This window comes from Lactuca serriola, chromosome 5, assembly GCF_051521515.1.
Source record: "Lactuca serriola cultivar US96UC23 chromosome 5, Lser_US96UC23_V15, whole genome shotgun sequence".
NCBI classification, from domain to species: Eukaryota; Viridiplantae; Streptophyta; class Magnoliopsida; order Asterales; family Asteraceae; genus Lactuca; species Lactuca serriola.
In genome coordinates, this window is record NC_136412.1 from 194469935 (window position 1) to 194497712 (window position 27778).

General features: G+C 33.8%; 1 long non-coding RNA gene across 1 annotated transcript; it reads left to right on the forward strand.

Annotated features, from left to right (window-relative positions):
- Positions 1–1188: 1188 nt before the first annotated feature.
- LOC145051393 (uncharacterized) lies at positions 1189–26157 on the forward strand. Its single transcript, XR_013683594.1, has 3 exons — positions 1189–1371; positions 1856–1904; positions 25889–26157. It is a non-coding gene; the product is annotated as an uncharacterized LOC145051393 (long non-coding RNA).
- The last annotated feature ends 1621 nt before the right edge of the window (positions 26158–27778 follow it).

Consider the following 27778-nt stretch of genomic DNA (forward strand, 5'->3'; position numbering starts at 1 on the left):
TAGTTCCAACAATAGTCGATTTTTGGTATTTGATTGAGAGAGAGAGAGAAGAACGATTGAAAGAAGGTAGAGGAGAGCTTGGCGGGGTTTTTAATTTTTTCAGAATTTCATTTCCCCCTTTCCCCCACTATTAAAGGATGGAACGCGCGTTCCATTAAAAAATATAAAGCGACATCCTTAGACGACGCGCATTTTATTATAAGTGCCCTCCGTGTTTTTTTTAGACACTAATTTAAGGGCGCGCAATAATGTGTGTCTTCTATCCTAAATTTTTTTGAAGAGATGACATTTTTCTAATGTCACTCTCCTTTGCGTAACATAGATCAATGAGCGTCGTATTTTGCGCGTCGTAAAAGGCCTTTTTTCTAGTAGTGTCAAGTACAATTTTCCTCGTAACATCCTCCTAAAACCTATATTTAAAAAGATATAAGAATTTTGAATTGAAATGCCTCTAGAATAATTTTGACTTTTATTGCTAGAAGAAAAAGTTTTTTTTTTTTTTTTGATAGTATATATTGGGTTTTTGCTAGGCGGTGGAGTAGCTCCATATACCAAGTCTAGACGGAGCAGTATATGAGGCATACTAATTAAGAATGGTGTTTATATTTTCTCCAAGTTAGATAAGATGTCTTAACAAAACTCATGTATTTAAGAAATATGTACCAAGTACCATCATCATTACCAATATCATTGGTCTTGTGCCAGCATCAACATCATTTTAGTAAAGGAATTAAAAATATTCTAATTATATTTATGTCTTTTATAAAATAAAATTGTTTTTAGGGCTTAATTAACAGTTAACCTAGAATGAAGGGATTTATTTGACATTTAAGCTAATAGAGGGTATTAAATGTCATAAAAGAAAACTATAATGAAAAGTAATTTTATAGAGTCAATTTAAAAAGTTTATGGTCTAAATATAATATTTTTGAAAGCACTAGATTATAAAACCAATTTCATTTTGGTGTAGGAAGTATAACAAGAGGGAATACTCAAGGACCATCTTTGTAACTTCGATTTTTAAAATACAAACGTACTTTTCTCTTGTGGCGACTGGCGAGATTCCTGTTAAATATCCAGCCAAACGATTTAATAATATTTATTAGTATTAATGTAATACAGTATCTAAAAGTGGGTCAACATTTATGTCGTTTGACAGTTAACAGTCATATGACAGTTACCAAAACTATGTATCTATGTATCTGTGTCTTGATTCCAACAATTCCTTACTCAAAAACGGATCTGGAAATGTGATACGCTCAAAAGAAAAAAGTGATTTCAACCATATATACCCATTTATATGCACACGTAAGGATATGTTCTTTTCTGCTTCTCTTAAACTTCAAAACAAAACGTTATGAGAGACCTCTGGTAAGTGAGCTATTTCTCCTTTATTTTCTTTTTAGTCTTTTCCCACATCGTCGATCTATTGTTGTAATCGATACAATGTCTCTATCTGTCTTCTATATATCGTTCTAAACATTCAGCTTCTCAGCGCTACTTTCAGTTTCTTTTTTTTTTTTTCTATGATTTCGTTATTTTAGAACATTGTTCACTTGATCTCAAATCAAATATAAACTAACTTGAATTTCTACTTGTTATGAACTTTTTTTTTTCAAAGGTACATCATTATTCAAGAACTATGAACAAATTTTCCCATTGTAACAATCTTTAATTTTGATATTAATGCCCATTAGGATAGCTGGTCTGGATCAGGATATAGATGATTTTTTTAAAATAAAAAAAACTTACCTTCTTGTCTAGCCTCTTGTTGATTCTATGTATTAATTACATAAATTATTATTCTATAATCCTGTAAATTGAAACGTGTATATGGTCTCTCTATGTTGTGTAGCTTTTCAGTGAGCAACAATGAGAGTGCTTGGATGACTATTGATACAAAGGTACACACCCTTATCCTTCGTGTTTTGGGATTGTCACGATGGGTTAATTAATTTGAAAAGATATTCTTGGCAATCCCATTTATTTATCCATTTATATAGTGCACTCTATTATTGGTTTATCAATAAAAATATTTTGAACTTGATAAGTGTGAATGTACTCTCAATAAAGAAGGAAATTACCCATTTTATTTGGATAAGTAACTAAGAGTGATTAAATAATGGGAAATTAAGTAATCTAATAACTTTTTAATATATATTTGAAGAAAATAACCAATTTTTTTTTTAGCAAAAATAACCACTTGGTTTGGAATAGGCAATCAAGACAAAAAAAAAAGCATTTTTTTGACAAAAAAAAAGCATTTTCAGAACCACGGAGTAACAAGGTAAAAAAAGTTAGAATGCATATAATTTTGAAATAAAACTAACAAAATGTAGCTAGTAGTTCCTATATGTACTACTCTTTTTTAAGTTGTAATGATTTTGTTTTGTTGTACGTATAAGTTAAAAGTTTTTAAATATAAGTACCATTAAGTTGAACAAAGAGAAAATATTGTTTATATGAATATCCATGTTTAATAATAAAATATAGGTTTAAACCAGTAGCATCTAATTTGATATAATTTTTAAAATTTTGATCCTTATGCAAACATCTAATGGTTGTGTCATTATTATAGTTATATTATTATAACTTAATAAGAAAAATAAATTGTATTGTATGATGTTAAGAGTTAATGAAAATTGAATAAAATTAATTCAACTAATGTAAGTGACATATGTAAGTTTCTATTAGTAAGTATTATTACAAGGGCGTTAGGGGATTGCAAATTGACTAGTGAAGCAACTTATAAGATTGATACAGATTAGGATCAATTACTCAAAATTTAAACCGTAATTGAATGATTACGGAAATAACCCTACAAATTACACACCATACGCTCTTTATGAGACACCTAAACTCTTTCAAGATCATTCTTATGAGTTCAATATACCAATATAATCGACTAATTGTTACTTAACCGATATTAACACCACATCTAAACCAATCTGAAAGACATTATGCTAAACCTGCCAACTATAGTTTATTACAACAACTAAGAATAAAGCCAAACATGCTAATAAGAATAGACAAAAGTCATAGTCAACAATTATTCTTTTCTACTCTTTCTGGCGTATCTAAACTTCAATGGAAGCTTATCAAAGATTAATTCAATTACTAATTGTATTAAATAATAACTCAATTTCATGTTAATTATTAGATTTCAAAAATATATAGAAAATTGTTATTAAAATAAATATATTCATGTCATTTCATTTCATAAGTGTTAGTATTTCAATGGTTTTCTATCAAACTTTCAGGCATGTCTAAAACATATCCAACCCGAAACCCAAATTTTTGGATCGTTTAGCCTTTATACTTTCAACATCAGAAACCCGATCTACCTAAAACAATCCAAATTATTAGCCTTTTAAGTGGATATCAAAATTTATGTTGTAACGAATACTAAAATTGACAATGGTAAGACTTATTGATTTTATTAACTTTTTTCTACAAGCATCGACCTCGCAATCCTTAATGAAATATGCTTCAAGTTTAAATGTCTTTTGGAATAGCTTTGTTTATTTTATTCTTTATTTACAAATTTACAAATTTGACTAAACTTTTAGTTGTTTTATAGTTTTGGTCCATTTTTTATAAGTTATCCTTATTTTTTTAACTTTTTATTTTATGTTTTCAATATATATATATATATATATATATATATATATATATATATATATATATATATATATATATATATATATATATATTAAAAAAAAGGTTTAATGTATATTTTCTAAATCTAATTACTAACAGTAAATTGAGTTTTTTTTTTTTTTTTTTTTTTTTTTTTTTTTTTTCGTAAGTTGTTAGTAGTTAATTAGAATGGGCAAGGTGGTATTTTGGTCATTGTTTTTCAAAAAGGTTAGATGTTTTGTTAATGTCAATTAGTCAACTATGTTGGTATTGAACTCACAAAAGTGATATTGCAAGAGTTTTGGTTTGTATCAAAGAGCATATGGTGTGATGTGTACGATTTCTTAGTAATCATTCATTTTTATGTCAGTTTCATAATAGTTTAACTATAAATTTATTAAAATTGAAGTCATATTCACAACCGAAAATTGAAGTCGTGATGTCTGTTCCCCATAAATTGAACCAAACAAATGTTTTTTTTTTTCACTTGAATATAAATCAAACAAAACCAAATTTGAGATATTTGAATATAGTATCCATTTTGTTTGGTTTCCTTATAGTAAAACATAAACAACAAATTAAAGTAATGCATAAACATTGATACAAATGTTTTTTCTGTCTTCATATTAAAAAATAACATTTAAAAATAGTATTTAGTGTAGAACAAAACAAAATGTTACTATAAATAATGTAAAACTTTTTACCTCACCCTCGACTGTCACCGGATGAAATCATATATCGCCTAAACACCATTAGACAATGCAATAGACAGTTGCTTTAGTATTAAGTCGTCTAAATTTTCAATATTACCAAAAAGGTTATGCATAATAGAATCAACGACATGAGGTGGAGGTTTTTAAAGACGTGGAAGCTTTAGTTAAAATATGTTAAGCGCATGTGAGTGGGTGTGGGCTTTGCTCCTCCTTTAAACCCTAGGATGCGTCGTTTGAATGGGATGATACCTTATTTTGGCTTATGCGATTGTTTGGCTGTTTATATAGTTTCTTGTGGTCATTTTGGTGGGCAATATTGATTATAATATTGGGTTATGTTTATCCGAATAAGATAACTTATATTTTATTCTATTACAACAATACCACAACTTCTATGTGTTTCTAGTAGTTAAACATTTAACATAATTTTTTTATGGAGTTAGAATCGTTTGTAAATGTATAATCATTCTCACTCAATTATTTTAAAAATATGGATAAATGTCTAATAGTCATAAAATATTAATCAATTAAATATATTTAAAATTAATCTATTTAATAAGTAAGAATCTTCAACATAATCTCATTCATTTTTTTCGTTTTCTTAATATACGGTCCAACGACTACCACCTTCGTAGATGCCACTTTTTCGATTCATCATCGTCGACTGGCACTTCAAACGTTTTGTCTTCGCCACTCCAATTCTCCAACAATTACGGCACCAATACAATGTTAGAAATTTTACATGTTAGCAAAGATTTATCGTTGTTAAATCATTGTTCTTCACACAATCATTATTTACATGATTTGGAGATTTTTTTTCATGTGACGGTAACCAAAAAAAATCTTTTACCTTACATACATTTTTCTTGTGAAATAAAAAATTACATCTCTAAATCCCAATTGACTAGGAGTTTATTTTTTATTCATGTTTGTACAAATGCATTTTTAAATCGCAATAAAAAATTGTCTTCTTCGTTGTTCACGTAATTATTTGGTATTTTTACTTTTTTTATTCATTTTTCCATAATCCTTCTCGCCATGGAAAGTTCGATTGAATTTAAGCTTTGTAGTTGTTTAATTTACAACTAGGTGTGAGACCAATGTATTGCATGAGTTTAATTAAAAAAAATAAATATAAAATTTAACAATTTGAAAAGTTTGAATTTATAAGAAAAATGAGAAAAATTTGAATTATTAAAATTAATAAAACTTTAATGTATTAAATACATTACATATATAAACTTTTTCTAATAAATACTTTACATATATATTACCTTACACATTAAATATGGAATTTTAATTTAATAAAATAAAAAATACAATAAAATGACAAGTGGAAAATAGAAAATTTAAAAATTCTAGAAAATGACATGTGTCAAAACTCATGAGAGATTGACACGTGGCAAAAAAAACCTTTATTTATTAAGGAGGATTGATTTGTGTATTGAAGTTCAAATCCATCTTAGCTATTTTTTTTCCACCAACAACATAATTTTTGCCTTTGATGAAATAGACAGTTTGGGAAAAGTGGCTAAATTCTGTTATATATATATATATATATATATATATATATATATATATATATATATATATATATATATATATATATATATATATATATATATATATATATATATATATATAAAAGAGAGAGAGAGAATTTCATTTCTATTAATACGTTGAATGTATAAGGCTCTTAGCTATTTAGCTAGAGAGAGGGAGATTCCATGGGATTGGGATTGTTTGGTGTTTATTACATCATTCAACTGAATCGGTTTTATTTTTAATTTCATTTATTTTCTTCCCGTTTTTCTTTATTTTCATTAGGTGTGAGCAAACCCAAACCAAGAAACCGACTAAAACCAATGAAACCGAAACCGACAGTTAGGGTTTTAATTTTTTTAAAAACCGAAAAATCTGGTCCGGTTTTGGTTTTTACCGAGAAACCGACCCATATATATATATATATATATATATATATATATATATATATATATATATATATATATATATATATATATATATATATATATATATATATATATATATATATGGAAAATGGGTTAAAACCCAAAACTCATGGGTTTAAACCCAGAACGCGTGAGTATATGTGTTGAAGCCAAGAAACCGAAAATCGCCCAAACCGACCTTAGAACCCGTGAAACCGAACTAACCAGATACCGATCCTATTGGGTTCTGAAAACTAAAAACCGACTTATATACAACCCTAATTTTCATTATCACTAGATTTTTGTTTTCATCAAAACCCATATAAACCTATATTTTATTATTAGGATTAAGTATTTACTATTTATCATATAATCATTTCTCTACTTTGTTATATTTAATAATAATAATATTTTAAAATGTTCATACCAAAAAAAAAAGATTAACACATAAAAGGAACTAGCTACATTTTTTACGTCGTCATCATCATCAGGGTTTGACACCATATATGCTAATGATTTTCGTATAAAATTTCTGACACTAGATGTCATGGCAAATCACAACTTCTTTAGTGTTACGTCGTCTTCATTTTCTCTTTCGCCCGAAAGGCTACCTAAAAGATCATTAGGGGGAGGTGGTTGTTTTTCAGTAGAAGTGGAAGCTGAAGTATTTGAAATACGTTGAGTCTTTCTGTTCAAAAATGTTCTGTACACCCTTCATATTATCAATAATACAAGTTGCATTCCTGACATTTATGTTGTTCATCATTCATTAACTTAAAGTCTTGCAAACAAGCTTTGTTAAGATACAATTTAAGTTTTTTTTATTACTTGTTTTATTTTTTGTTGTAATTGTTGTTTAATTGTTTTTCATTTCACATCTTATTTATTGTTGAGTTGTTAAAGATCCAATAAAAAACTTTTATTATGCATATGTTCTACAAGCATCCAATTCTTTTATTAACAATGTATAAGTTTTTTTTCTCAACAATGTATGAATACGTTTAAATGTAAAAAGAATATAAAAAATATTTTTTAAGGTATAAAAATATATAAATACGTTTTTCATATGTATTTATTATATTCATATGTATCAATATTTTTTTATATGTATAAATATGTATTTATTTAATATTATTAATAATAAAAAATCTAAAAAATAATATATTTATTTGTGTTTTCAATAAAATAACGGTGATATATATTATTTTTATATGTATAAATATGTATTTATTTAATATTATTAATAATAAAAAAGATAGCCGGATCATCATGCACCTCCTTCGGACTACCATACATGTGAAAACCGCTTTTTCTTCGTATTCCGAAACTTCGATTTTCTCCTTCTGATAGACATATTGTACTATCAGACTCCAATAACGTGCACAAGAAATCCCCTGCTTGGCACTCGTCTTCGAAATGCTAGTTAAGAACTCTGTCCATAATTGTTCAGAGTAATCCACTTGCAGATCGTAATACAATCCAGCTACCATTGCATACACCTCCATCCTTCCTTTATCAAGACCCATAGTTCTTCCAGTAAGACATCGAAGAAATATGCCAAACAAAAAATTCCATATTGTAGGTAACCCCGACTTCTTGAAATCACTGATACGCGTCAGAGGAGGTTGATGGCCCATCTCATTGAACATGAACACCACTTGAGAAGAAGAAAGTTCATCATAAGGACCAGAATTTGGCATTCCCAAAATCTTGCAAAATAAACGCTTGGAGACCCTAATTCTCGTATCATTGACCATTGTGAACTCCACACAACCTGTCTCCTTGTTGTATGATGCAATAGAACCCGCCTTTGATAGCCAAGACATCGGAGCAGCAAAGGAATCAAACATTGCTTTAGACAGAACTGAATTCTGTAAAGCAACCACAAGTATTTGAAGTTCCTCCGGATATTTTGACAAATCCGATTCTACTTGGTAGTTGGAACCCTGGATCTTTAAAATCGGAACGCTGATTATTTCGTCCGCGGTTGGTGATGAAGTAGTCGCCATTGTTGATGATTAGAGCAATAAACGTTTGAAGAAGATGAATTGCAAAGAGAATTTTGTGTTACAGAAGGTTTGATCGCATAAAGTGTTATTGATTTCTGATTTGCCCTTTTATATGTAACCCTAGATTTTTGAATTTGAAGCGGGATACAATAAATGCTTGCTGACATGGCACCTTGAAATACGGAATGTACTCATCAAAAAGTAACAATCGTAACTGTCAACACGCCTTACACGCTTATCATAAACCATGCGTCATCAAGAAACAAGACTGTTTGATATTCCCCATAAGAATTGTAACCGTCGGATGCCTTCGGAATAGAGGTCAGGCTCTTTCACTTTGAGGTTTAAAAAGCGAAGTCATATGCCAGAGTTTCGAAATCGTCAGTTTAAGTTGGTGTTACTCAAACCTTAAGGATTTCGTGTGTGCTGTGTTCCAAAAGAAATTAGATGAGAAACAAAGAAATTTTTTTTGAAATCTTGTGATGTCAAAAATTTATTTTGACACAAAAACAGATTAATCCCAGGCAAAGATATCTTCGAAAATTATCAAGAGAGATAATTAACAACTTGTTTGGTTTCCCGTGAAATACAATCGATAACTTGTAGAAAAGTTTCGAAGGGTTTCTTTTATAAGGCAAATGGGTGGCTTCGAAAATTTCGTTACATGTAAACCATAACATAAGGTGATAAATTGTAAACAAAATTAGTTGTGTAACCAATGTAGTCAGTGACAACTTGGTTGCGAATGATATTCAGAGCAACTAGAATTTTTGAAATATACTCACACAGAAATCATATTCATAAAAAAAATTTATGTTGGATCTTGTTGGGAACAAACATCGTAGTTTTCGAGTGTTTGATTAAGATCACTCAAAAGAAATGAATATGATTTTGAGTAAAAAAGGTACTGAAACAAATGCTTCGTAAGATCTGGAACATTGTTCCCCGTCAATTCCTTAAGGTTTATGATATTTTGGGTTTCACTTCCATCACGGACTCATGATGTTAGATCATAAACACAGACTTGTGATTTGTCTAGGTTTTGATTGGTTTGATCAAAGACCTCAAGGACAAATCGCTTCGAAAATTTGGATTGTAAGAATTGTTTTGGTTTAAAAAGATTGGATAAGAATCGAAGTGTACCTCTGTTATAATGGACAAAACAGAAAACTCTTAACTCATTTGAGAAGAGTAAGGTAGCTCTTGTTGATTTATGCAAATACAAGCCTTGTTGGGAAGAAATTTTCATGAAATAATTTCATCAAGGCTTTCATTTCCCATACATACAATCATACGAGGCTTGAGACAACATGCAACAACATGCTTCTAGGGACATCCTAACTAATCCAAAGTGTGTTGAAATCATACCTTTCCATAGAAACCAGACACATGAATCCTTCGTATTTGAAACTTGACAAAACTCACAATACACATGTTAAAACCAAAGAGAACAAAAAATATTTTTGGTATTTTTTGAAATTTTTCAAAAAAAATTAAAAAAAACAACCCGAAACAAAATCTTTTTTTTTTTTTTTAATAAAAGAAAATATTTTTGATTTTTCAGGTTTTTCATATAAAAAAAATTAAACAAACTAAAAGTCTAACCTTAGTTGAAATGTGTACAAATACGAAGCATTCGAACCGTTGACTTGAACAGTAATCTCTGATTATGTATTTCAACAATGAATAAATCTTCCGAATGCGAAGCGTTCGAAGCGTTGACCATGAACAGTAACCTCTGATTATGTATTTCAACAAGGAATAAAACTTCCGAATGCGAAGCGTTCGAAGCGTTGACCATGAACAGTAACCTCTAAACACTGAATCACCCTTTCCGTCCGTGCACCAAATGAGTCAGACCCATGACTCTTCGCTTTTATCACATAGAAGTGAATTTCCATTAATCATACCCAATCCTTCTAAGATACGAAGAAATGATTTTTCATCCAATGCCTTTGTAAAAATATCTGCCAATTGTTCTGTTGTTTTCACAAAATGAACTTCAATATTTCCATCTTCAACATGATCTTTGATGAAATGATATCGAAGAGCAATGTGCTTAGTCTTCGAATGCTGCACAGGATTATGACAAATTCTTATTGCACTTTGTGAATCACAATATAAAGGAATATTTTTCATATTAATTGCATAATCTCTTAATTGACTTTGAATCCAAATTATTTGTGATGTACACGCAGCTGCAGCAACATATTCAGCTTCAGCGGTAGATATTGAAACACATGTTTGTTTCTTCGATTACCAACTGACCAACTTTCCATCTAGTAATTGACATCCACTAGTTGTGCTTTTCGAAGGATACCACAAACCTAACGAAGTAGTGCCTTTCAAATATCGAAAAATATTCTTCACTGCGGTTAGATGTGGTTCACGTGGATTCGATTGATACCTTGCACAATTACAAACAGAAAACATAATATCAGGTCTACTTGCAGTTAAATATAATAAAGACCCAATCATGCTTCGATACAGAGTGATATCAACAGCAGATTTATCTAACGAAGGAGTTAGCTTTATGCCCGTTGCCATTGGTATTCGTAACCTTGTGCTATTCGTCATTCCAAACTTTTCTAACAAATTCTTCGTATATTTCTCCTGATTAATGAAGATGCTTTCCCTGTTTTGACGAATATTCAAACCCAAAAAGTTATTAATTTTGCCCATCATACTCATTTCAAATTTTCTTTTCATCAGGTCTTCGAATTCTTTAGATAAAGCAGGGTCAGTTGAGCCAAAAATTATATCATCAACATAAATTTGAGCAAGCATCAGATGATTTTCAATTTTCTTTCGAAATAAAGTGGGATCAACTGATCCTTGTTTAAATTTAGATTGTTTCAAAAATGATGTTAAAGTTGCATACCATGCTCTTGGTGCTTGTTTTAACCCATATACAGCTTTATCTAAAATATAAACATGATCAGGATGTTCTGTGTTTATAAAACCTAGTGGTTGTTCAACATATACCGTTTCTTCAAGTTCTCCGTTTAAGAATGCACATTTTACATCCATTTGATAGACATCGAAATCTTTATGAGTTGCAAAAGCCAGAAAAATACGAACAGCCTCGAGTCTTGCGACAGGGGCAAATGTTTCTTCGTAATCAATTCCTTCTTGTTGAGAATATCCTTTAACAACAAGTCTAGCCTTATTTCGAATAATGTTTCCATCTTTGTCAGTTTTGTTTTTATAAATCCATTTGAGTCCAACAATTGACACATCAACAGGTTTTGGAATTAATCTCCAAACCTTGTTTCTTTCGAATTCAGACAATTCAGCTTGCATAGCAACAACCCAATCAGAGTGTTCCATTGCAACCTTAACTGTCTTTGGTTCGATTTTGGAAACAAAAACATTAAACATGCATAACTCTTGATGATTATTCAATACCTCATTTCGTGCATGAAGTTGTGCCCTTGTCATTATACCTGCTTGTGGATCGCCAAGAATTTGATCTTTTGGATGATTTCTTGTCCATTTATCCAATGGTGGATAATTAGGATCAAAATCCAAAGGTGCATCTTCGAACATAACATCTATTTCTGATCCATTTATGGAAATTGAATCTTCAGCATCATCAAAATGTTCTTCTTCAAGAATTGGATCCTTCTCAATTATGGGCTCCCCCTCGATGATTGACTCCGTTTCGATATTTTGCTCTGGTTCAATGATCGGCTCTTCTTCAATAATTGGCCCCCCCTCAATATTAACATTTGTTGACATGTTATCACTTTCACTATAACGCTCCCCCTGAACAAAACTATTTGAATCCAAGTGCTCCCCCTCCACTGGATCATCAGATTGTTCATTTGTGTTTAGATTCAAAATCGAAATTGAATCATTGTCATGCTTCAAATTTTCAGATGTTTGATTATCGGGTGCATTTCTTTCTGCATCAATTGCTTGATCTGAAATACCAAAAATCGATTCATAATTAACATCATCCATTTCAATTGAATCATCTATATTTGAAGAATTTTGTAAAATAGGATAATTTGCAAATTGATGATTAGACTTTTTAATGTAATGATCATCAAATGTCAAATTAAAAGTTTCTTCCACTTTGTGAGTTCGCTTATTTAACACTCTATAAGCAACGGAATTGTGTGAATATCCCAAGAAAATTCCTTCATCAGCTTTTTTTTGAAACTTCGAAAGATTATCCTTAAGATTCATTATGAAACACCTACATCCAAAAACATGAAAAAATTTGACATTAGGTTTTCGATTATTGATTATTTCATTAGGAGTAACATTAAACCGTCTATGAATGAATGATCAATTTTGAGTAAAACAAGCAGTTGAAACAGCTTCAGCCCAAAGATATTGAGGTAAATTTGAATAGACCAACATTGTTCTTGCAGCTTCGCATAATGATCGATTTCTTCTCTCAACTACACCATTTTGTTGTGGTGTATAAGGAGATGAAAAATTATGCGAAATTCGTTTCTCCACCAGAAATGAATCAAAAAGACAATTTTTGAATTCGGTTCCATGATCACTTTTAATTTTTCGAACTGACTTCTTCAATGAAACCTCCATTTTCTTGATAAAATCAATCATCATTTGTGGAACTTCGGATTTTAACATGAGAAAATAAACCCACGTAAATCTTGAAAATCATCTACAATTACCAAAATGTACCTTTTCTTGTTAAGAGTAGCAACTGTTGAAGGACCACATAAATCAATATGCAAGAGTTCGAGAGGTTCAACAATCTTCGAATCTATTGTGATAGGATGACCTTGTTTGTGTTGTTTTCCTACTTCACAAGCTGCACACAAATTGCCATTATCATATTTAAGAATGGGTAAACCTCTTACCAAATCTTGTCCAACAAGTTTGTTGATGTTTCGAAAATTGAGATGTGATAGTTTCCTGTGCCATAACCAGCTAACATCGGCAGCAGCCTTCGAAAGTAAACACACAACAGGTTTGCCTACAATAGGAACAATATCCAATGTAAACATATCACCTTTTCGTTTTGACTTAAGTAAAACTTCCTTTGTCTCAACATTCGAAATGACACTGCCTTCTTCATTAAAAAGAACTTGATTTCCAGTGCCCACAACAAGTTGTGAAACACTTATCAAATTGTGTTGTAAACCTTCAACAAATGCAACTCGGTTGACAGTGAAATTTCCATTCGTTATCTTTCCATAACCCTTGACTTTGCATTTGTGATTATTGCCAAACTTAACTACTCCTCCATTTTCTAGGCTTCGAAAATCACGCAAGTTTTCCTTCTTCCCAGTCATGTGACGTGAGCAACCACTATCAATATACCACTTGTTATCATATTGCTCGTCACAAAGTACCTGCGATTATTGAAAAAATTTAGGTACCCAAGCCTTGTTGGGTCCATTCATATTAGATTTGTTTTTCAATTGTAAAGTACAACCGTTAACCCAATCACAAACTTGTGTTTTGAAACTGTCAAAAAATTTAACATTTTCATTCGAAGGGTCAGATATATGAGTTTTTACTATTTTCAAATTTTCACTGATTATACCCTTCGCTTTTTGAGTTTGTGATTCTTCCCTTTTTGCTTTTGAGACCGGTTGCCAAACTTTAACTGAAATATTTGACTCTTTGGATGACGAACTACCATTCGTTGAAGGATTAGCATACTTGTCATACGCCTCATGTATCTGTTCTTTCGAAAACTTACTTGATTGATATATTTTTCCTTTTCCTTCCAACCAATGATCAATATTTCTTTTCGTTGTTATTCCCTTCGCATATGAGACTTTGTCAGCTTGTTTCTTCAAAGGATTATAACATTTTGCTGAACTTGGAACATAATCCACTTTTGGTTTTGAAATATATGATTCATGATAAGATGTATTGATTTGTGATTTTGAAATCTTTGTTTCAACCTTTTTCTGAAAACTTTTTCTTGGAAGTGTTGTTTTTGTTCTATTTGAAAATGAATCATTTTTCTTTTCAAAACTTTGAGACTTTAATTTTTCTCTAAAAACTTTTCTTCCTCTTGAAAAATTTGTTGATTTCATATTTAATGATTCAATAGTTTGCCAAAAAATTGTTTTTCTCGCTTGACGTTTCGAAATATTATTTTCCTTTGAAAATTTTTCAACTTGAGCTTTAAATTCTTTTGAATTTAATGTTATTGCTTTGTTGACTGTTTTAACACCTTCGTGCTTTGTAAACACATTTTCAGTTGAGTTAACTTTCTTCTTTTCAACTTTTGACTTTTCAACCCATACTCTTTTTGGTTTTTGATGTTGAAATTTATATGAATTCTTTGTAAGATTGTTTTCAACTGTGCTTTGATTCAAAAAGAAACCTTTATTTGAAGTTTGCATATTGTCTTCCTCAATCATCTTTTTGAATTCAGGCTTTATATTTTCAACATTACCTGTTGTTATGAAGACTTGATTTGGGAACACAACATCATCAGTGCATTTGAAGATTGGATACACAACAGTATTCGATTCAAGATAATGAGCACCTTTTTCACTAAGAATTTTCTCAAATTCTTGTGTATCCAAATAGACTTGATCAACAACCACTCGAGGAATTTCAATTTCTTTCGATCTTTGAATTGGCTTCGAATTTGTATTTTCTTCCTCATTGTCACTATCATCGGTTTGACTATCATGTATTTCCACAAACTCCATATCACAAACTTTCGAAGTTGAGGGTTCATCAGTGTCAATTTTTAAGAATAAATCTTCACACTTTTCTTTCCCTTTAAAAGAATTTGCTACATTTATGACAGACAATTGAGAACAATCTACATCCTCTAAATCACTAATTTCACTAATATTATCAGAATTATCTTCAATATCAGCAAAATTAGTTTCACAATTAGATGTAGAATTCTCAGTCTTTTTCAAAATTCGAAGTTATTCTGATTTAGATAAGGTCTCATTTACAATTTTTACTAAATCATTAGTATCAAGATAATCTTCGACTTTAGCAATTCCATATCTAAACCTATCATCTGGAACTTTGTTAAAATCAGAAATTTCTTTTTCACAATCATATGAAATACTATCTACCTTAGCTCTATCATAAGCTAAAAATGGTAGTAATTTTCTATGTTGTTCCTTACTTATCTCACTCGAATGATGTAACTCAGTTAATTTTCCATACAATCTTTTCGCAGAATTACAAAAAATATTTCTTTGTGCTAACAACAAGTTTATTTCCTTTGCTAAACTTTCCCTATCCTCCATAATATTTGAAACTTGCAATTCTAAGTAATCAATCCTAGTGACTTTTGAATCCAACTTTTTTCTTGTCTCTAGTAATTGATCACTTAACTTTTTCGCTTCATTGCTAGCAGACACAACAATTGAATCAAAATAAGTAACAGTTTCATAAAAAGATACTAACTCAGAATTATATGCAGAAACTGGAATGTTAAAAGATTCAAGAATGTTACGTACCTTGGTAGTCATGGGCGACCTGTCAGTAGACTTCGAAACGAAGAATTGCCCACACACTTCGTAAGTCTGTTCTTCATCTGAATCCTCTTCCATCTTTGCATATATAGCTCCATATGATGGATTTTTCATCTCTTCATCATCTGAACCCGAAGACCATATTTGATATGTGCCATCCGATTCAGTTTCTCCATGAGCCACCAATGACAAATTCTTTGTTTTCGACTTTACTTCCTCCAGTTTCTCAGTGTAATAAGCTTCATCCTTTGTTCTATTTTTCTTTTTCTCCTTCTTCCTCAACAAGCAATCTACTGCCAAATGATTTGCTCCATAGCAATAATGGCAATTAATCCCTGTATCACCTTTAAACATCATCTTCATTTGCTCCATTTGACTCTTCGAATCAGTCTTCACTTCTTTCTTCTTCTCATCCACTTTATTTTTGTTCTCAAAACTACCTTTCGAATCTGATGACTTTATCTTTGGATTAAAAGGTTTCTTGAAAAATTTCTTTACTCGATTGTTTGAGTAAAATGCAACAGCCTCATCATCAGTATTCATCAGAAAACCTTCTTCTTCATCAGACTTCGATTTTTCATTCTCTCTTTCTGAAACCTTCGAAACAAGTGTCAATGGTCCACCAAGACTTGCAATCGCTTCCTCAGCTATTTCATTAACTTCATTTTCATGAGATTTTAATTGATTGTACAAGTCATTCAAAGTCGAAGTATCAAAACTCTGTTGATTTTTCACCATCATACTCACACTCCTCCGCTCTTTTCGAAGTCCCATTACAAATATCAAATTGTACTCCATTGATGACCTTATTATACTATAACAGTTACAACGATAGATTAGCTCGTTGAACCGATCATAGTATGTTTCAATAGACTCATTTTCTTTTTGTTTGAAATCTTTGAGTTCCACCAGGCATTGTTTCACAGATGTGATCTTCGTCTTTTCACTTCCTTGAAATTTGTCTTTGAGACTGTTCCAGATTTCTTTAGCTGTTGTGCATGATCTGACATAATTGTACACAACAGGAGGCAACGCACCTCTTAATTCCCTCATGCATTTCTTCTCCAGTTGTTTTAAACGATTGGTTTGATTATCGACTTCCGAACTGCTTGAAGACATACCGATTGGCTGAACTTGTGCAGGTTGGTTAATTTCTCCTGAGATGCATTTCCATAATTCTTCATCCAATCCGTTCAAGTAATCTTCCATCCGATCTGCCCACTGATCATAATATTCTGGAATAAGCATCGGAATTTTTGTGGATGATCCAAGCAAATGAGAAAATGATGTCATCGAATTCAGATTGAATGACGCCATTATTGTACGGACAAAAGCTTCAAGATGATACAAAAACTTTGAGAATATTGAAATCAAATTGTATATTTCAAATCAGAATCACACAAAGAACACTCGATTTACAAATATTTTTGCAGAATCAAATCCTAGACTGAGATCAAGAAGAATTTTTCACACTCAAAAAGAACGGAAACTTTTTGAATCAAACAGTAGATTCAAAAATCTTTTTGAACGTATGAAAATCAGATCACAGAAAGGATTCCTGCTCTGATACCAATTGATGAGATTTGTAATCGAGTTTAAGATCAATTCAAGTATGAATTCAGAAAGAAGAATAACGATGAACACAAGAGTAAATATAATATTTGTTCAGCTCATATTATGCTTTTGATTTTACAGAGTACAAAGAATAATCTGTAAAAGACTGAGTGAAAAGTTCTTATACTCACTTAGTACAGACCCCTATTTATAGGAGAACAAAAGCATAACAATACTAAGGACTAGACATTAAGACTACTCTTTATAATGCCTTAGTACAAATAACATTACATCCGAAGACCCTTCTTACGAAGACAAAATAAACTTCGTAACAATCTAACTGACACTTCGACTATTACAACATTTAAACCCTAACAAGTACGAAGCTTAGTGAGTTCCTCCAAATACCACATAACATACGAGCCATACATATCATACATATGAAACATGCGATTGGAGGTGCTATGTGCCAACCATAGTTTTGTCATTATGCCACGAGCCGTATCACGGTCTTTCCTTGCTAGGCCGAGTGCCAAAACCTTGGGTCTTACAGACAAGTACAATGTGCCACCTCCTGGTCTTCCATGCAAGCATCACAAAGACAACTAGCATACAATCTATAATTACTTATCTACTTAACCGCCGGAGTCCAAACTCTGGTATTGCATACAGATTTTCCAGGAGCCACCTCCTGGTCTTTGATATAAACACCAAGGGCCAATCCATGGTATTCCTATAATACATAAACCAAATGGACAGGCATTGGTGCCTTCGACCCATAGTATAGTGAGGAAACTCACATCTACTTAACCGCCGGAGTCCAAACTCTGGTATTGCATACAGATTTTCCAGGAGCCACCTCCTGGTCTTTGATATAAACACCAAGGGCCAATCCATGGTCTTCCTATAATACATAAACCAAATGGACAGGCATTGGTGCCTTCGACCCATAGTATAGTGAGGAAACTCACATCCACAGCTGAATCCGCGAATAAATCTCTGACTGCAGATCCGCTAAAATCCTCGCGCTGTCAAACATAAATAACTTTCAATTAATAACTGGGTCATGAATCACACTAGGAGTCCAAATCAGTGTAAAAGACCATTTTACCCTTCCTCAAACTTGGCCCAAGGCCAAGGCCCAAACTAGAGGGTCTAAAAGCCCAAGATTTGACAAAAGCACCTAAGGTCTAAATACAAATTGGGCCCAATCCCTTTCATGGGCCTAAACCCAAGAGAGTCCAATAAAATCTCAATCGCCCAACCATGAAATCTAGATAGCCCAACACGGCTCAAGACAACTAAGCCCAAACCCTGAAATGACACCACAAGGCCTAAAGTCCCAACATTCCAAATTAGGCCCAAGTGCCCAACCCATCATGGACCTATCCTGAGTGGGCCTAATATCCTAAAAGTCCCAAAAATATCCAATAATCAACCATGGTCAAACTTATGGTCAATGGTTAACGGATAAATGGTCAACACTTACAGAAATTCCAAACAGGCCGAGTACACCCCGTGTACTCAACTAGTACGCCCAACGTACACTCTTTGGGGCCTGTAGGCTCGGTGTACCAGATGTTTACATCCAACATAGTCCCCTGAATCCCATTCTACTTCATTAAGCACTTAACCACTTCAGGCCTTCCTTCCAACTCCCAGATCTGATTCCTATGGATGACTTAACACGTAAAGTTAGCAACTTTACTAGCACGCATGACTTAATGGGCTATAGAGCTCAAAAGACCTTATTAAAAAGGTCTTAACACATGCATGAATTCAAAAACTCCATAAATCTTGTACCTTTATGAATGTGGGACCCTTAATATGTCCAGATCTACTGGATTAAGCTTCTGAAACAACCATAGATTACAAAGACCAACCAAGAAGGACTAAAATGACCATAAGTATGCCCAAAATAAGATCTATATAATGAGTAGACGGGATAGGGACTTTATACCTCTAAAGTCTCGAAATGAAGATGTTAACATCTTCATTTCATTGAATTCTCGGATCACTTAGACTATAATACGTGCATTTAAAAAGGGCCAAATCCTTTCTTCCCCATGGCCCTAAGCCTTAAGATAATTGATGATTAGGCCACATCCCCTAATAATGAAGAGGTTCGAAACCGAGTGTTACAACGCTCCCCTTCTTAAATTCGATTTTGTCCTCGAAATCGTTCCTTACCATCCCTGGCATGCCCGACAGACTAAGGGGCACAACATCAAACTTGAGCATACAACGGCCTCCCTAAGGCACCCGAACCCAACGCAAGCAGAACTTTCCAACCCTAAGAATAATGAATCCTTATTCCCATGCAAAAAACCACCTCTACTTCCCCGAAACCTGAAACCTCGAATTGGTCTGACTCCCTGACAGACCGCCATGTAAAACCACTATCGGGCCAAACCCTAATTAAAGTCCAGACTTAAACAAAATACTTCCAACCTTTGATTGACTTGATGATTCAAATGGAAATAAAATCACTGACCATTACTGCTGCATAACACTTATACTTGACAGAAGGCTCGGATAATCCTTCGAGTAGAAGACTCATCCCTTCAACGGTTAGACTCAAACGAGAGCGACGCAACAGGTTCAAATGATTTACTCTGAGATTATTCAACCCAAGCTGCAAGTGACTTACCATATTTTCTGAATATCAAGCGACTCCACACACGAGTCCTAAATCACAATACCGCCTTGACTTGTCTGGATGCCCCCTAGCTTCTTTCCAAAAGCAGTCGATACCTCCCTTGATCCCAACTTATCTACCAACTAAATGAATCATCGGATCCCCACCTGGTTGCTGAGTTAGAAGACACACGTAGTCGCTCCACGCGACTTCCGAATAAAAGCCTCATCTGGCAATAATTGCCCAAGCTATCTCGCCACTTATGACTCCAACCGATCATAACAATCCGATAAATCTGATGCCACCAAAACCAATGCTAAGAGTGAATGCTACACAACCAATTGTAGTCTTATATCACAACCGGCCTCTAATGACCTACCATTTCATGATTCTATGCTTGTTGTGGCCTTCCCACGGTCTTACGAACTGATCCATCTTGATCTAATCCATCGGAACAAAATCCATGACTAATCATGGGTTTGCCACATCCTTACCGCTGCAAAAGGACCGGTGAATGCTACGGGTCACCCTGCATTCTTACAACACCCCCACACTAACTGCCAACTAGTGAATGCTACAGGCCACCCTACAGTCTTACAACACTCCACACTAACTGCCAATTAGTGAATTCTCTAGGCCACCCCATAGTCTTACAACACTCATATTTTTCTATGGCCTCTGCCCATGGTCTTACCGCTCATCTATCAATCCATCCATACATATCCAGAGTTGGACACGCACCCGACCAAGCGCCCCAAGCTAGGTTCGAGTCGTGCCTGGAACCTTAACTTGGGTCCACCAAGAGCCTACTATCCATCACCAAAAAGGCGCTAACCAACTGTTGGGAAGTTTCCTGAACTCCCAACTCATAAATTCTCAATCCAAATGGCCTCTTGGGCCGCCTTCCTCCCCGAAGGGGATGTGAAACTCATCCTAGTTCCACACTTGATTCTGCTCTCAGAAATTTGAATGGTTCTCCCCAAATTTGATTTGGAGAAGCTCTCCCAGCCCACAAGATTTGAAGGATTCCCATTCCATTTTACCCCTTATGATTGAACCACTGACAACCTGTGCTTACCAATGCTAGTGTTCCATTACTAGCCAAACCCAAAGGCCGCACAACCCTTGAATACCAGATGAACACTCCCTGAAATCTCAACAAATCCGAAAACCCCAAATGCTTCTGATGATACAGCCCCCATATCCTGAAGTCCTTTATGTTGGTGACAAGACTAAAACCTTAGTAATAAAACACTTCCCTTGGAACTCCCAGTGGCCAGCCGAGCTCAACTGCTAAAACCACTAAACCCGAACGATACTAGAGAACTAACCTGCTGAACCTGACCATAGACCTTCAACATAATACCCTTGAACCGATCTCGAACAAGAACCAGAATAACAACTGGACACATTGAAACCTGCTCAACAAGATGCAACCCCCTTTGACCCACTAATGATTCATGGCATGCAAAATGGCATATAACAATCCTTGATGATACAACTCAAACAATAACAAAGAACTAAACCAAAGATAACGCTTACCCAAACCGATACAAAATCCCAAGTAATATAAACATAGCTAAGAACCAAAGAGAGAGCAAAAGATACATCCCGCAATATCACCTAGTGAAGTCCCTGCCTCCCCTGACTGATACCGCAATGCCCGACTCCTCTCTGTTGGGGCTCCTACCATACCCTCACCACCATTAGTGATCCTCAAAGTAGCCAGAATAGGAGCACTCATTGCTCCCCTCTCCACATCGGACAGTTGGCCTACTTGTGGCCAACTAGGTTGCGGTGAAAACATAACGGGCTTGCTCCCTGAGGATAATCCCTGCTGACATGACCAACCCTGCCACACTAGTAGCAACCCAAACCCCTAGAACGACAAACCCCATTGTGCAATTTCCCGCACAATATGTACTGACCCCGACCCTGTTGGCCCCTCAATCACTGATCTGAAGTCTTGGGTCTCTTCCCGGGACCCTCCACTACATGCACCTGATCCAACCCTCTCTTCCCTAGATGCTCCAAATCGATCTCCCACTCTCGGGCTCTAGAAATCATATCATTCAGGGTCTTAAACCCCGATATACTGCTGAACCAATAAAGCCGCCTCCCGGAACTTGGCAGTGATCTCTGCCACAGTCTCAGTAGTCTTAGTAGTCTAGTGGAGATCCTGAAACACTCGTGGCAACTATTGCACCTCAATCACCGGTGCAAACTAAGCTCGAAACCTGGTTGAAAAATCATCCCATGACATCGCATCAACAACATCATCACCTACCTCTTCCCACTAATCTCGTGCCCTGTCTTTCAAAAGCCAAGAAGCAAATATGCCATTCGCCACCTTAGGGCATAAACTTGTGCTGAACTCGTTAGTCATATCTACTAACTATCTCCTACTGGCAATGAGTTCCTTCTCCTTAGAGAACGTGGGAGCTCCACAAGCACGAAACTAACAGAAAGAAAGAGTGTGAGCTCTAATGATAGCCATAACCCCAACACAGAACGTGCCTAAGGGCTCATCCAAAATCTCCAAAATCCCTCCTTGACTAAACCAAAGATTATAGGGGTCTGCTCCAAAATACCATGAGTAATCTCCGACGAGATGAACTCCCGCATTTGCTCGCTAATCGGCTCAATACCTACACCTGAGCTAGAACCAGAATCAGAACCTCCTTCCTAAGTGCTCATCATCAAACTGAAAAACATTATGCAAATGATCTGAACATACCTAAGAATCCTCAACCCACAAGCTTCCTAGATTCTCTAAGACTCTCCCCGATTCGAGTATGGATACTATGCTTTTAGTAGTACGAGACCAATACTACCTTCCATACCTTACCATACTTTTCTCAAGAATCATCATGAATCCTCTAATTCACCTTCTCAAGCTGATGCAACCAAAACTCACTAAACAGCGCAACTAAACTCACTGAAGCACATCCTAGGCTCTCTTAGGTTCCCGACCTCACCGTACCCTCAGTTGCTGAAGGGATCCCACCAATGTCAACTAACTACCCCATGAATATAGTCAAATGCAATAGAGATCAGGTAATCCTTGATACAAATGATCATGGTGTTATATAATGGTTAGAACATAAATTGAAGTTCTCTTCATTTCCCATGATCGTTCATATGCATAAAGGCATTAATTCATCAGTTGCAACTTATAGGTAAGCGATTGGAACCACACAAATATAGTCCCTCAAGTTATGGAAAATTGTCATATCCATCATACTACAAATATTTAAGTCCAGGGACTGACCTGTCATTATGGCAATTATTATGGTACACAATTTAAATGTACATAACATGTAAGAATCATTACAAAATAGTCCTATGGACACACTAATGGGATTTTTTCCAGTATTCTCCCACTTGGCTAAGAGACTATTTGTATGCATGTTTCATTATTTGGCTAAGATAAGTTCATCATGTTTTATATCAATATCAACAACAGAAAAGTACAGCCATGCACATCCATTTAGATACGAGACCCCCACCAATCATACTATGGTATTTCATACGCATTCATACCATTTGCATTTGATACGTTTGGTTTCCTTGCGCCGGATGCGGTGGAGCTTCTTAGTAGACAACGGATCATGCATAGCAATGTTATATCCCCTAGATCTATGGATGTAGTCTTCAAAAGAATTGGCTTTACCATACAAAAGGGCTTAACGACGCAACTTGTTGTCCGTTTTCCTTCTCATTCGTTGTATGATGATAACTAAAAATAACAGTACAATTTTATTATAAAAAAATTAATATAAACCAAATGACTTTAGAGTTAAGTGGTGATGCATTATATTTGTTTATATTGAAAATAATTGTACACAAGTTATTAATATAGACATATTGCATATTATGGAGGAATAATAATCATGTACTTGGATAATTGAAATTAAAAGTTCCTTTAAAGCACTATGCTAGAATTAAATTATGATAGGTCTAGTCTTAAACCCATACTGACGACATGTTGAAATACTTTGGGTGCTAGACTTTTCATCATCGAATCCGCTAGCATAATATTAGTACTGATGTGCACGATACAAATATAATTTTCCTCCACTTGCTCTAAAAAAACAAGTATTTTGTATCGAGATAAATTCCCACTCTGCTTTAACTATTTCGAGTGAAATTTTTTATAAAGGCAAAGTTATAGGAATTTACCTCTTTTAACAGAATAGAACTGGAATTTACAATAATGAGCCTTGTGATTAAATTTCTCAACAAGATTCGATGGCAAGTTGCATTATATATGACAACATATTTTGCCATCATAGTGGATATAGTCATTAATTTTACTTATGACTCTTCCATGATATTCGCTGGCTAATAACATAAAGATGTATCCCAATAATGACTATTCATCTTTGTATTTTGCAAAGTAGAGTAAAAAAACATATCATTTCCAAGTTGTAACTTCTTTTATAAACAAGTTTGTAATTATCAGTCTCATCACAAAACTTTCTTGGCAACATTTCAAGGATCAATACCATGATTTGATTGATGACGGCTCATCAGGCCAATAATATAAGCGATTTCGGGACGAATATAAACTTTGGCAAACATAAACTTCTAATTACTTAAGCATAAGATATTAATTTCATTTGATCTTGTTGTACCTTTATTTTTAGCATGGTTGTATAAATCGGCCTAGGGGAACGATTAATCGGCGCCTAGATGCTTAGTGGTCTCCATCCGCCTACAAATAAGGGTTAGAGGGTAAAATAATCGGCCTTAGTCAATATCGGTCAAAATCGGTACAACTCGGTCCAAATCGGACTAAATCGGTCCAACTCGGACTCAAAATTGGGCCAAATCGGTCCAGCTAACCAGGCTCGAAAGAACCAGCTAGCACACCGAGTAGTTGGGTTTGAATTTTTAAAGGAACCTAAGTCTCCTTTTATAAGATATGGGTGCCTTTGTTTATTTTCCCACCAGCGATGTGGGATGACAAACTTGTAACAGTTCTATACATATTTGCACATGATGGTCTATTGGTTCACAACTCCACCGATTCAATTCAAACTCATTGTGATGTCATTTTCTGCTAGATCGAATGCGGAAATTGGTAAAGTCGATTCTCTCACGACTTAAGGAAAAAAGAAGTAAAACATCAAAAAGTTGAATCTTCTTCCTCCGTTCACGCTATCGCCTTTTGCTCTAGTTTGTCATCCTCCTCCAACCTTGTTGTCGCATTGTCGACTCAAAGTTGTTGCCCTTCTCCTCCGATGTCATCCACGACTCTGAAAGCCCTTTGACCCAGTCCTTATCATCTATGAAGGTTTGTTCTTCAATCTATACTCATATTAGTTGCTAGGGTATTTTTTGTTGGTAAAATCGATTCTCTCTCGACTCAAATTGGCAAAATCAGCTTAGCGTTCTTCAATCTATACGAATGTTTGTTCTTCATATACACTCGATTCGCTGTTAAAACATATTTTAGACAAACCTGTAAACTCAATTGAAGGCAAACTTATGTTGTTACTATGTTTGTGTAAATGGTTGTCTGATCACTGGGAATCACGATTTCAGTGATTTTGGTCATATAATGCTTAATAGAAATTTCAGTGATATGGTTGATATGGTTGTTTGATAACTAGCATGCCAAGTGTTTGTTTAAATTCTTAAGAGAAATTTTAGCGATTTTGGTCATAAAATGCTTTGATGGTCCAACAACATTTACACGAATCTGAATTGCACACCATCTGAATTGATGTTACATCATTCAAACATATATCAGGTACCAAAAGAAAAACTTAATTAATCTGTTGGATTTGCTTTCTTTGCATACCATTGAAATCAAGAATCTGAATTGCATACCATCTGACTTACATTCTAGTTCTTTACATAGCATGTGCTCCATTGAAATCAAGAATCTAAATTTCATACCATTTGAATTGAAATCTGAATTGCGTTCTAGTTCTTTACTATTGCTGCTCATTCATCAAAATCTTCAAAGTCAAAGAAAAAAAGGATTCAAAGCAAAAAGGAATAGAGAAACAAATCTTGAAATGAATCAGCCGAAGAAACCAAGAGGGAGACTAAGAAAGAAAGCTTCTAATAATGTTCTTGCTCCCTTAACATTCACAATGTAGTAGTTCGTTATTTAGATGTGATGTATTAAGAATCAAAGGAATTTTTTGTAATCATAGTTTCATGTTACTAATGTTATATTTATTAAATTTTTAATATTTGTTTTTTTTTTAATTTATAATGTTATCTTTATTAATGTTGTATTTATTGTCATATTCTTAGGATTAATGATATATTTATTAATTTTTTTAATAATTAATGGTCACCGATTAATCCCCCGATTAATCTCCGCCAACCCGATTAATCTCTTAACCCCAGTCCACCAATTAGCCTACGTCGAACGATTTCTACAACCTTATTTTTAGGTATTGAAATGATCTGAAAATGTTTCCTTTAACTACGGAAACAACTGAAGGGAAGCATTATTGCATGTTATCCTAACTTAATACACACTCGATATATCCTTTTAGGATAATCCTATTCGATATATTCATATGCCTATAATATACAACGCTTCAGTAGGATCTTTTATATCGATGTGACATAATAGAAAATGTTTTGATTAATGCAACATATAAATGTCATTACTCGCCAAGAGAATGTCATCTACATATTATACAAGTATGATAAATTTCCTCCCACTAATCTCGAGGTATATACATTGATCTATTTCATTCTTAATGAAGTTGTTCCTTTTCATGACTTTGTCCAACCTTAGATATCATTAACACAAAGCTAGTTTTAGCCTATATGATGATTTCTTGAGTTTAAACACTATATGTTACTGACAAATAGAAATAAATCCTATCGGTTTGGTCATGTATACATTTTCGTGTTAGTCATTATTAAGAATAACTATTTGACGTCTATTTGATGTAGTTCTGAATCAAAATGAGCTACAAGGGCCATTACGATCATAAGGAAGTCATTTTGAGAAACGAGTGAGAACGTTTCTTAGTAATAAATACCTACATACCCTTGTTTTGTGAGTACCCTTTAGAGACAAATCAAGCTTTATTGTCCGATGTTAATCATTAGGATCCAACTTTGGCCTTAAAGACCTACTTTCATCCTATAGGTAGAAATCCTTTGGCAATTCGGCAAGTTCCCAAACATCTTTCTTTTATAACGAATGTGGAGCTCCTCAATAGAGTCCAAGGGGTCATGCATTCTAGTGACATATCTCCTAGATCCACAAATATTGTTTTCAAAAGAATTGGTTTTGCCAACCAGAAAGGGCTAGCGGCGCAGCTTGTTGCCCGTTTGCCTTCAATCGATATGCATTGAACCTTTATGTTATCGGTAAATACCGCTTTGTTATATTAAAAAAAAATCTCTTTAATCATTGCTTCATTCCACTTATTTGATTGATCACAAGTTATGATATCACTATACATAATTTGGTTACAATCCTTCCTTATGAAGATCAACCTCATTTAAATAGGTTATGTAATCGTTAAAATTTGTGGGCCGCTTACATCAAAGAAAATGTCTTATCGGCCATTTCGTTCATGGCTTTCGTGTCAATGTATTAAGTGGGCTCATTTTGTGGTATTTCATTTTCCTTTTCATTTGAGGGGTCTTGTTCATAAAGAAAACATGAATCTCCTTATGAAGTGCTAATCATAATTGGCACTTGAATTATAGTTGACGATTATTGGAGGTCAAAATCCCTCAAAGAACCACTCCTACTGATTTTGACTTCTCAAGATTTATGCTTCATTAGGAGATTCAGAATTTTAATTTAACAAGTATGGATAAATGTAAAAAAAATTAT